Source organism: Rosa rugosa, chromosome 7 (assembly GCF_958449725.1).
Source record: "Rosa rugosa chromosome 7, drRosRugo1.1, whole genome shotgun sequence".
In the NCBI taxonomy this organism is placed as follows: domain Eukaryota; kingdom Viridiplantae; phylum Streptophyta; class Magnoliopsida; order Rosales; family Rosaceae; genus Rosa; species Rosa rugosa.
Window position 1 is genome coordinate 35,099,404 of NC_084826.1, and position 11,900 is coordinate 35,111,303.

The window sequence follows — 11,900 nt, forward strand, 5'->3', positions numbered from 1 at the left end:
CCTCCAAGAGTGAAGACATATCCACTTGTGGATTTAGATTCATTGCAATCTGAAATCCAATTAGCATCAGTATAGCCTTCCTATACAGGAGGATATCTTGTGTAGTGCAATCCATAATCAATGGTATACTTTAAGTACCTTAGTACTCTTATTAAAGCCTCCCAATGATCTTTTCCAGGATTGTTGGTGTATCTTTCCAGGATTGTTGGTGTATCTACTAAGCCTACTTATGGAATAAGCTATATCTGGCCTAGTACTATTCATAATGTACATTAAACATCCAATTACTTGGGAATACTCCAATTGTGATACACCTTCACCAACATTTTTCTTTAACTTGCAGTTGGCATCAAAAGGAGTTACGGCAGGATTGCTATCAAAGTGACCAAATTTCTTGAGTACTTTTTCCACATAGTGGGATTGAGTTAAAACATATCCATTTGCACTCCTTTGAATGCGAATGCCAAGAATCACATTAGCTCTTCCCATATCTTTCATATCAAACTTAGAGTTCAACATTTTCTTTGTGGAGTTTATGACATCTAAGTTGGATCCCAAGATGAGCATGTCGTCTACATATAAACATATAATGACACAAGAATTTTTAAAATTCTTTATGTAAACACATTTGTCACATGCATTGATCTTAAAACCATGTGTAGTCATTGTGTGATCAAACTTTTCATGCCATTGTTTGGGAGCTTGTTTAAATCCGTACAAGGATTTGACAAGTCTACAAACCTTCTTTTCTTGACCTTTTACCACAAACCCTTCCGGTTGCTCCATATATATTTCTTCATCTAATTCACCATTTAAAAATGCAGTCTTCACATCCATTTGGTGAATTTCCAGATTGTACACCGATGCAATTGCAATTAGCATCCTTATAGATGTAATTCTTGTGACCGGTGAATAAGTGTCAAAGAAATCCAACCCTTCTTTTTGACGATATCCTTTTGCAACTAGACGAGCTTTATACTTGTCTATGGTACCATCTGGTTTCAATTTCTTTTTGAAAATCCATTTATATCCAATTGGTTTATTACCAGGAGGTAAGTCAACCAATTCCCAAGTGTTGTTTTGCAAAATGGATTCAACTTCACTATTAATTGTTTCCTTCCAAAAAGGAGCATCTGGAGATGTCATTGCATCTTTGTATGTTTGTGGTTTTGACTCAATTATATAAGTAAGAAATTCGGGTCCAAAGTCCTTGGCAATTTTGATTCTCTTACTCCTTCTTGGTTCCAAGTCTGATTCTTGATCGTCATTATTCATAGCATTTGGTTCCAGGTCATTTCCTTGTACACCAGATGATGTAGCATCATCAATATGACTTGAATCATGTTTCCTTTTATTTGAAGATACTCTAGTTTTGTATGGAAATATATCTTCAAAAAATTCTGCATCCACAGATTCTATAATAGTATTTACATGTATATCAATCACTTCTGATTTAAATACTAAGAATCTATATGCTGCACTATTATTGGCAAATCCAATAAACACACAGTCAATTGTTTTTGGTCCTAATTTGCTCCTCTTTGGTAAAGGAATTTGAACCTTAGCAAGGCACCCCCACACTTTTAATGTTTTATACGTAGGCATTCTTCCTTTCCATATTTCATATGGAGACTTGTTAGTTCCCTTATGTGGGATTTTATTCAAGATTGCATTAGCAGTAAGTAGTGCTTCACCCCACAAATTGTGAGGAAGTCCAGAGCTATTTAACATGGAGTTTATCATATCTTTAAAAGTTCTGTTCTTTCTTTCAGCAACTCCATTTTGTTGCGGGGAATATGGTGCAGTAGTTTGATGAATGATGCCATGTAAAGAGCAAAATTCTACAAATGCATTAGATTCATATTCACCTCCTCTATCTGACTTTAGGATTTTAATTTTGTTATCAAGTTGATTCTCAACTTCAGCTTTATATGTCTTAAACATATTCAAAGTTTCATCTTTGCTATGTATTAGATAAACATAGCAGTACTTACTGCAATCGTCTATGAAAGTAACGTAATAGTTCTTTCCCCCACGAGTTGGTGTGGATTTAAAGTCACATAAGTCACTATGAATCAATCCCAACACCTCATTTGATCTACCAAAAATTGATTTAAAAGTTTGCCTTGCAAATTTTGATTCTGTGCAAGTTTCACATTTATGTGCAGCATCTATAGTGCATTTTGGTAACAAACCAAGATTAATCATTCTATGTAAAGAACGAAAGTTGACATGTCCTAATCTAGCATGCCATAAATTAGAAGACTCAAGCAAATAAGTAGAACCATTATCTATATTATTATTAGCAACATCATATACATACAGATTGAGTTTGAAGAGCCCCTCTGCCAGGTAGCCATTTCCTACAAAATTTCCTCCCTTAGTGAGAACGAACTTGTCAGATTCAAAAACAAGCTTAAATCCTTTGTTGCTCAACAAAGGACCAGACACAAGATTTTTCCTAATTTCAGGAACATGTAGCACCTCAGTTAGAGTGAGTTTTTTCCCAGAAGTGAATGTCAAAACCACATTACCCTTTCCAGCAACACTTGATGCAGATGCATTTCCCATGAACAATTGCTCCTCACCATTAAGTGGTTGATAGGTGGTAAACAGATTTCTATCTCCACAAATGTGCCTTGTCGCACCTGTATCAATCCACCAGTCCTTATTGTCATTCACCAAGTTGACTTCAGAAACAACAGCCACAAAATCCTCCATAGCCACAGCCACATTTGCTTGGTTGTTGTTGTTGTTGTTGTTGTTGTTGTTGTTCCTAATGGCGGTAGGTGCATCTTTCTTGTGACGACATTCTTGTGCCTTGTGTCCAGGCTTTCCACACACCCAGCAACTACCTTTAATTTTCTTGAAATTATTGGTCTTTGTTGCATATTTGACAGCATGTTTATTGCCTTTGAATTTCTGACCTTTGAATTTTGGTTTGGAAGTTTCTCCCTCAACCATATTTGCTTTGGCTTCGATGACAGATCCATCGGGTTGCTTCTCACTTTTCAGGTGGTCTTCTTGAACTCGTAGTTTCAAAACCAGATCCTCCATGGTCATTTCACTCTTCTTGTGCTTCAAATGCACTTTGAAATCCTTCCAAGAAGGTGGTAATTTTTCTATAACAGAACCAACTTGAAAGCTTTCATTAATCAATATACCTTCAGCATGAAGTTCATGAATAATCACCTGGAGTTCATCAACTTGACTAACAACAGTCTTGCTGTCCACCATCTTATAGTTCAGAAATTTTCCAATAATGAACTTTTTTGAACCTGCGTCATCAACTTTGTATTTTTTCTCCAAAGAATTCCAGAGTTTCTTTGCAGTGGTGTATGACCTATATACATCATACAAAGTATCATCCAGACCATTGAGAATATAGTTCCTGCAGAGAAACTCACAATGTTTCCAGGCATCAATTGCATTCAATTGTTCTGCAGTCACGTCATCTCCTTCTGCCTTTGGAACTTCTTCCTTCACGACATGAGCAAGGTTCAATGTTGTCAGATAAAACAACATTTTTGTTGCCAGCGTTTAAAGTCCACACCCTTGAATTTTTCTGGTTTCTCAACATGAGTTTTCACACCATTCACTGATACTTGATCCATGAATTCTGTCTAAAGATTGTTGGGATTGTATCAATGAATTGAAAATATGCTTCTACAATAAATAAGTAATTACAACAATAATTTATACAATAATATATAGATTACAATACACAACATGTATCTGAGATAAAAGAATTGTAATTGCAAGAGAAACTGACTTGTGATTCGATAGAGGCTTGCAGATTGGCAATGTCCTTTAGACAGAATTTCACCCCTACTCAGTGCTTGTAGTTCGTTAGGCTTCTGTCCACCAGGATACAACTATCGATAATCCAAGAGCCTAGCACCAGACCTTGGATTCTAGCGAACGTACTAAGTGTTTTTCTCTCTGAAGGAAAGGAAGGAAAAATAAATCTGTATATTTTGGAGAGGAAGACCTGTTGGGTTTATATAAAGTTTGAGACACCACTTCAGTTTAAATTGAAGAGGTAAGTTGCATTTCAATAACCTCTTTAGTTCAAATTCAAAAGGTAAGTTGATCAGACTTGTGCTTTTGAATTCAACCGTCAAAAACTGAATTCTATTCCACCACCGTTTGGAAATCTCATTGAGGAAGATCCAAGTGAGGTGAAAATCCCCTTGAGATGGATCCGAGTGAGGAAGAAAATCCCTTTGAGACAGATCTAATCCTCCTCAATAGAAACCGATTTCTATTCAAACTCTAACAAAACTTAAAGAAGGCGCCTCCAAAACCATCCGGACCCGGTGAGCTATTACTATCCATGGACTGAACAGCAGCAACAATCTCCTCATCACTCGGGACAGACACAAGAGCAACATTTTCCTCCGCCGTAACTAAGCAAGGAATGGTTCTTTCCACCAACCCCGTATTGACAATAACATGATCTCTTGAGAACATATTTTGGAAATGTTGTACAATATAACCAACAATAGAATCTTGGTCTTGCAAAGTAGCTTGGCCAATAGATAAAGAAGCAATTGTCTTGTTAACGTGGCGAACCCGAACCATATTATGAAGAAAAGAATTGTTCCGGTCCCTATCTTTGAGCCAAGGAACCCTGGACTTATCCCGAAGCTTAGTGTGCTGCAATGAAAGCTCAAGTTAATATTTGCTGGACGCCTCATCCTCCTTGAGAAACCGCCCCTCCGAGAGTTCAAAATAATATAAGAAAAATTAAAATTTCATGTTTCCTATATTACTTTTTGTTATTAGTAGTTTATAGGTACTTTTATCCAAAAGAAAAAATTGTATAATTACCTCGTAAATAAAAATTGTATTTAATTGTGAGGCTACATGTTTTTTTTTTCTTCTTATTTTTTGTCTGGAGCATATAAAACCTTAGAGCCTATCTGTAAGACCTCGGAAATTTGTTATTAATTCCTAAATATTTCCTGGGATTAATAAAGTGTTCGTTTGTACGATTTCGTAATTCGAGGGTGGAGTGGAATTATTTTCGGACGAATAATTATTCGAAGTGCACGTTTTAGGGGGTTACGAAGTTTGACTTTTTATATGTTAGGATTCTGTGGAAGCTTTCTTCACGGAAATCGTAGAGCGCGTCGATACGAGTTCGTGGACATGCGGAACGCAGAAATCGGAGTTCGTATGAAGAAGTTATGACCATCGGAAAAACTTTCTATTTTGGTATATATGGGATTTTTCCGGAAAAATATCAGAAAAATCTGACTTTCCATTTTGGGAAAGTTTTCTCTCTTCTCTCTCCCGAGCCCAGTTTCGCCCTCTCCCTTCGCCGGCCGATTTCTTCACCGTCCGGCCACCAATCGGCGCGATTCCAAAGGGAATCCTGCTCTCCTCAGTCCCCTCTACACTTCTGTGGTGGTGATTCGTCGTGGGAAGCACCGTACACGGCGGTACAAGGCCGAGAAGTGGAGCTGCCGACGTTGAAATCGCCCCCGTGGGTTCTCCCTCCTCCGGCCACCATAGCTCTTGATTCTTGAGGGCTTTTGCAGCCCATAGGACGTTGATGCTTCCCTCCAAGCGGCTTGCAACGATTCAAAGTGTGGAGGTAGAATTTTGAAGATTGTGATTCTATGGTTCATCGGTTTTCAAAACTTGCGAGGTAAATTCTGGCCAAATGACTTTGATTCTGACTTTGTGCTAGTTATGAATGTTTCAATTGGAGTTTAGATGAATAACTTTGGTGTTGGAAGTTTTGTCAAATTTTGACTTTGGTTTGGTGGCGGTGCCGCCACTGTGGTGGTGGTTTCCGGCGGCTTCCGGCCACCTCTGGGGCAGTTTCTGCTCCTCATTGCGATCTACTCGTTGATACGAGCATTTCGATATATAGTTTGTAATTTTTGGAAATCGTATGAGCATGTTATGAATTTTCCAAGTTTTAGGGTTTTCGGTTCGATCAGTTTTCTATCCGTGAGGATTCGGCTGTCCGATCGACTTGTAGTTTTGTTATAGTGATCGTAGAAGTGTTCTGAAGACGTTGGATGGTCTCGGATGAGGATCCGACTGTTGGATCGTCATATAATTGTGTTTTGTGAATTGTGTGCTTTGTGTTGTATTGAGTGTGATCTTGATGTGATTAGGTGATTGACGAAATTGTGTGAGTGGAGTTTGGACGATTTGGTGCTTACCTTGGTTTTGTGTGAAGATGCAGCAGGATATGGAGGTGAGTAAATCTCACGTGGTTCATTTACGAACGGATTTATTTATTACGCAGAATTACTTGTTTAATTGTTAAATCATTTTCAAAATAAATTATTTGTTTTAAAATATATGAATTTGATCAACAACGGTTCATGGGTAAGTTAAAACAATGTTTTGATATAAAATGATTTTCCAGAAGTATAATTTATAAAACTATAGTTGGTATTAGTGGTCATTCCTGCGTGAATGACTACGTATATATATATTTACGTGAAATATATATATGGATGGCGTGACATTGTGATGTGCGTATGAACTGTGAATTATTCAGAATGTGGTTTTGTGCGTTTACTCTTTAGGGAAATACGTTATATCATGGGATTGTTGATTTGTCGTGTTGAATGAGAAAACGAGTTGGGGTAACATTTTGAGTCATGTGGGATTCTTTGTAAATGTTTTCTGATCTTCGGATCTGGAGTCACTATGGGTGACCATTTTCTGATCTTCGGATCTGGAATCACTGTGGGTGACCGTTTTCTGATCTTCGGATCTGGTGTTTATTGAGAGTTGATGGGTGATCATCTACTCTAGTCGAAGTTGATGGGTGATCATCGACTATCGACTTTAGTTTGGTCTTGATGGGTGATCAACGACTCTAGTGTGAGTTGATGACCTGTGTGATGAGCTGTGTGGTGGTTGGCGTTATTAAGGGATGTTTTTAGTAAATGTTTCTATTTGTTTCTATTATTGAATTGTTTGTTTTCTTGGTAATCTCCTGAACTAAATTCTATGCAGGGATTATTGTTTCTGAATTGATTGTTTTCATGTAATCTCCTGAACTAAGTTATATGCAGGGATTACTATGATTTTATTGGTTGTTTTAATGTAATTCCCTGAACTAAATTTATGCAGGGATTACTATGATTTTTATTGTTTGTTTTAATGTAAATTCCTGAACTAAACTCTATGCAGGGATTTATATGATTTATATTGTTTGTTTTTAATGTGATCTCCTGAACTAAGTTTCCATGCAGGGATTACTGATTTTGCTTAATTCAATTGTAAGTGCGGTTGTGGTTTGAGACTTGTAGTGAGTTGTGAATGAGTTGTGAGGTCATCGTTTTGACAAATGCTTTATGTTGAGGGGAAGTGAGTGTGATTTGTCGTTGAGATGATATAATATGATATGATATGAACTTGATGTTTGGTTGTGTTGTGGAATTAAATATTGTTGCTTTAATTATCTCACGAATTGAGAGATTATAAGCATGCGTGACGTGAGTCACTTTATTTGAGTTTACTCATACGGGCTGAAAAGCTTACCGGGTTTGTTGTTTACATTCCCGGTGCACTATTCTATGGTGTAGGGGTTATTGTGCAGGTTAAAATATCGATTAATCGTCATCGAAGCTGAGGTGGACTTTCCGTCACGTGGGTGTAGAATGGCGCTTATACTTGTAGTCTTCCGTTGTGTAGTGAGTTGGTGAGAGTAGTTACACGTTGAATTGATATTCAGTTTAATTTGTAAACTATTGTAATGTAATATGTGACTCTAAAGAACGAGTCGGTATTGACATTGTGAGTTCAGTTTGTTTGTCGCTTAGTTTATTTGAAAAATTTTCTAAGAGTCTTCTTTTGTATTGTTTGTTCTCGCGTTTCGGATTTGAATTCCTTTATTCAAAATTCGGGGCGTGACACTATCATGACAAAATTCGGGGCCAACATAGTCAGTCTAATGATTTTATCACTAGAAGGATCAAAATCTAGTCTCCATTATTGAAAAATCAAATCAAATTGTGAGGCCACATGATGATTTTATGCCTTAGGGCCAACCTTGTAACTATTCAAAAGAAGAAAAACATATTAATAATCATTGCCCCCCCCTCCAATGGGAACGTTTAACATATCGAACGCCCACGTCATGCCTTCGAACGCTGGGTTGATATTTAGTGTTATTTACTGAATTATAAACGTAGTCATGGGAGGAACTGCAATGCCCGGTTAGTTGTCCGAGCCCTCAGCGGATTAATCTCTGGGCCTAGGAAGCCTTTGAGCTAGATACTACAAATAATGTGTGCTAAGTTTTAAAAGGGAAATACGGTTGACAATAGAAGATTTATTGGATGTGTTGAGATAATCTTTGCTAGCCTAAAGACAAGGAAGCATGAGTTTTCGGGATTTATATGCTCACAACATTGCCTTGTTAGCAAAACAATGATGGAGATTGATTCATAATCTTATTCATTGTTGAGCAAACTTTTATAAGGCTACATACTTTTCATAAGGGGACTTTTGGACTGCATCACTTTCTACATCACTCTTAGCTTGTTGGAGGGGCACTTTGGAGGCTAGATCGGTACTTAAAAGGGGTATCAGGTGATTGGTTAGGAGAGGTGATTTGATAAGGATATGGGATGATCCTTGGATTCCAAAACCAACATGTTTTCAACCTATCATTCAAAATGCGTCCTCTTTAATTTGGGTTAGAGAATATCCGAGAAAATTTCTCTTGGAACAAGCCTCTTATTGAAGCAAGCTTTTGTAGCTATAGATGTAGAGCTGATCTTGGTTATTTCTCTTAGTAAAAGCATTGTACAAGATCAGATTATTTGGCACTACGATACCAAAGGCAGATTTATCACAAAAAGTGCTTATCAACTAGCTTTAACAAACCTACACCCTATTGCACCTTTAGTGTTTAGTTCTGATTTGGTTAAGAAGTTGTGGAAGAGCATTTGTTGATTTTGTGCCAGCTAAGGTACGTTAAAGTTCAACTTCGCATGTTTATTCATCTATCTTGCCCACTATCTAACCTTAGTTCAATACATGTTTTTATAGGCAGTGGGTGTTATTCTTGCAATAATATATGAAGATGAAACTTTTGAATATGTTAGTTGAGATTGTTACTTTGTTCGGGATTTGCTCAGGTTATTTTCTTGAGCTTGGACTAGTTTTTCAAGCTAGATCTCCATCTTTATCATTGCTTGATTGATTCCAACATTGTTCAAAAGCTCTTAGCAAATATGATTTTTCTTTGCTATTAGTAGTTCTATGGTTCATTTGGAAAGAAAGAAACCAATGGCTTTGGTCAGACAAGGTTAATCATTGATTCAACTCTTTTTTTTTTCCTTTTACTACAGTCAGCTAGTGTAGCTCGAAGTACAACTACCCGTCCTAGAACACAATAGACTCCTCACCCTCTTGGTTGGTTGAAAGCCCATCTTGATGATGCTTTCAACCAATTAACTCATTGTTAGGCTTCATCAAAAAGCCCGCGGATCAAGTGAGCCGATGGAGGCCCGCCGACCCGGAGGGCCAAAAGCCCGGCCCGGCCCGTCAAAAAACCCGCAAAAGCCTGCCTTGGTGGGTGATCGGAGTAATATTTTCTATGTTTTTAATATCATTTTCCCTACATTTTACTTAGTTATTCTCTTAACAATATCATGATTTCTAACTTACTTTGTTGTATTTAGGTAGAAATGAGCTTCATACGTAAAAAATGAAGGCAAGGAGGAAATGAAGCGCAGAAATGGGAAAGAAATGGAGAAATGGAAACTTTCCTAATCCAAAACAGGAAATCCTAATTGAAGTAGGAATCCTAATGCAACTAGGAGTGAGCTCGGAAAAATGGTGTTCGGAAATGAGAAATGACAGAGTCCTAGTTGGACTAGGAAACCTGATGACACTAGGAGTCCTGGTGGTACTAGGAGATGATGTGGCTTCAAGATGACTCAAGATAGTTCAAGAATGTTCTAGAATGCACAAGGAATTTCGACAACAAAGGAATGGGCTTTGAAGTTGTCCAATTGAGAAGCCTGGCCCAAAGATTGAAGCATGTGACTTGCACATGAGTTTCTAGATCCTTCTTGACGTTTTGGGAGAACCCTAAATCAATTATTATTGGTTTTTGCCGAAAATTAATAGAAGATTCATGAAGATTTCGGCAAGAGTCCAATTAGGGATTATTTCAGATTACTTTGGAATTCTTGGAGAGAAAATAGAGGAAGAAGAATTGAAATATGATTCTACATACAAGGAAGCCGAAATAGAGACTAGATACATAGAGAATTCGGCCAAAGAGAAGGTGACTTGTTCTCTAATTCAAATGGAATTTTCTTATTGGTTGAATGATATCACACAAGAGAGATTTCTTAGGGAAGTAAACCCTAGGCCGTGCACTATATAAAGGAGGGGATAAATTGCCGTGAAGATCATCATGAAACCCTGAATCAAAATCGCAATACCTCCCTTTACTCTCTCAAAGTTTCGGCCTCTCCAAGTGTTCAAGGTTTCGAAGCCGTGAAGCAAGTTCTCCTTCCATCCTCCATCCTTGCCGTAGCTATCCTTGCCATCCACCACCTTTGAAGATCTTCTTGCGTTCTTGAAGCTCCTTTAAAAGTGTAACCATGAACCTTAGAACTTTGTTTTCGGTTTTGTTTTCTTGTAACTTTGAAATCAATTTGTGTAGCGTTCTATCTTTTTGGTTTTCTTGGATGATGCGATTTCATGTTAGATTAAAGTATATGTTTTGATGATGAATTTCCAATAGTCTTGAAGCATGATTTCGTTTTAGGATTTTCAGAATTATAGTTTTCGAATTCTTTATATGTTCTTGAATGTTTGTTGGTTTTGTTCTTCAATCCCATCTTTCATGTTTCGATTTCTTTGTTGACCAACTTAGGTTTCGAGTTGCATGATTGAATTCATAATGAGATGCTAGCGTCCTAGGTCTTGTTAATTAAAGTGGAAAACCTATAATTACTTAGGTAAATCAACAAAGAGAATTGCATGCTCGATTAGCGTTCTAACTTGTGTGTTTTTCTTAAATCAATCAAACTTTCTAAGTGTTTAATGCATTGAATATGTTTGTTATTGGATTGGTCACTCATTAGCATAACATGTTTAATAGGGTTAACTATGGTGCGTTCATCTAGTTAATTTAACTAAGGAAAGTAAAAAAGGACTTATGCATGCGTTCATGGTTTGTTCTTAATTGACTTTGTTCAAGTATATGTTTGATTCGAAAGTTATGATTTGTGTCCTTGGATTCGTGTTAAAAGTTGTTAATTACATCATACATTCTCATCCGTCCATCTTATCTTGATTCTTGGTTGATTGGTCATTGTAATTAGTTAGTTAGATAATTAGTTTAGAAAACAAGCAAATTTTGAAATCCCCTTTATCCCTTGTATATTTTTGTAAATATTGTGTAAATATATTAATATTATTTCTTTGATGCTTAAATGACAAGAGCACCCTCAATCTCCGGACAGAACGATCACTATTTGCTATATACTAACAATTGACAACAGGGTTAATTTTGAGAACTTATTTTGAGCTCATCAATGGGCCGAGGGCCGGCCCGTAAAAGCCCGTAAACTATTATATTATATTATATTTTATATATATATATATATATATATATATATATATATATATATATATATATATACTGTTTACCACCCTGTGGTATGGACCTCACATCAATTCAGTCCCTCGACTTTCAATTTCATCAAAAACACCCCCGCACTATCATTTTCTCGTCCAATAGATCCCTCCGACTCAATTCCGTCAATTTCAGACATTAAATGCTGACGTGGCATTTCCAACTCATCAAAAATGGGGCCCACACGGATGTGAAATTCCCAAAATGACCCTGGCTCTTTAATATCTTATTCTCACTCCCTCACGATCTTCTCTCCCTT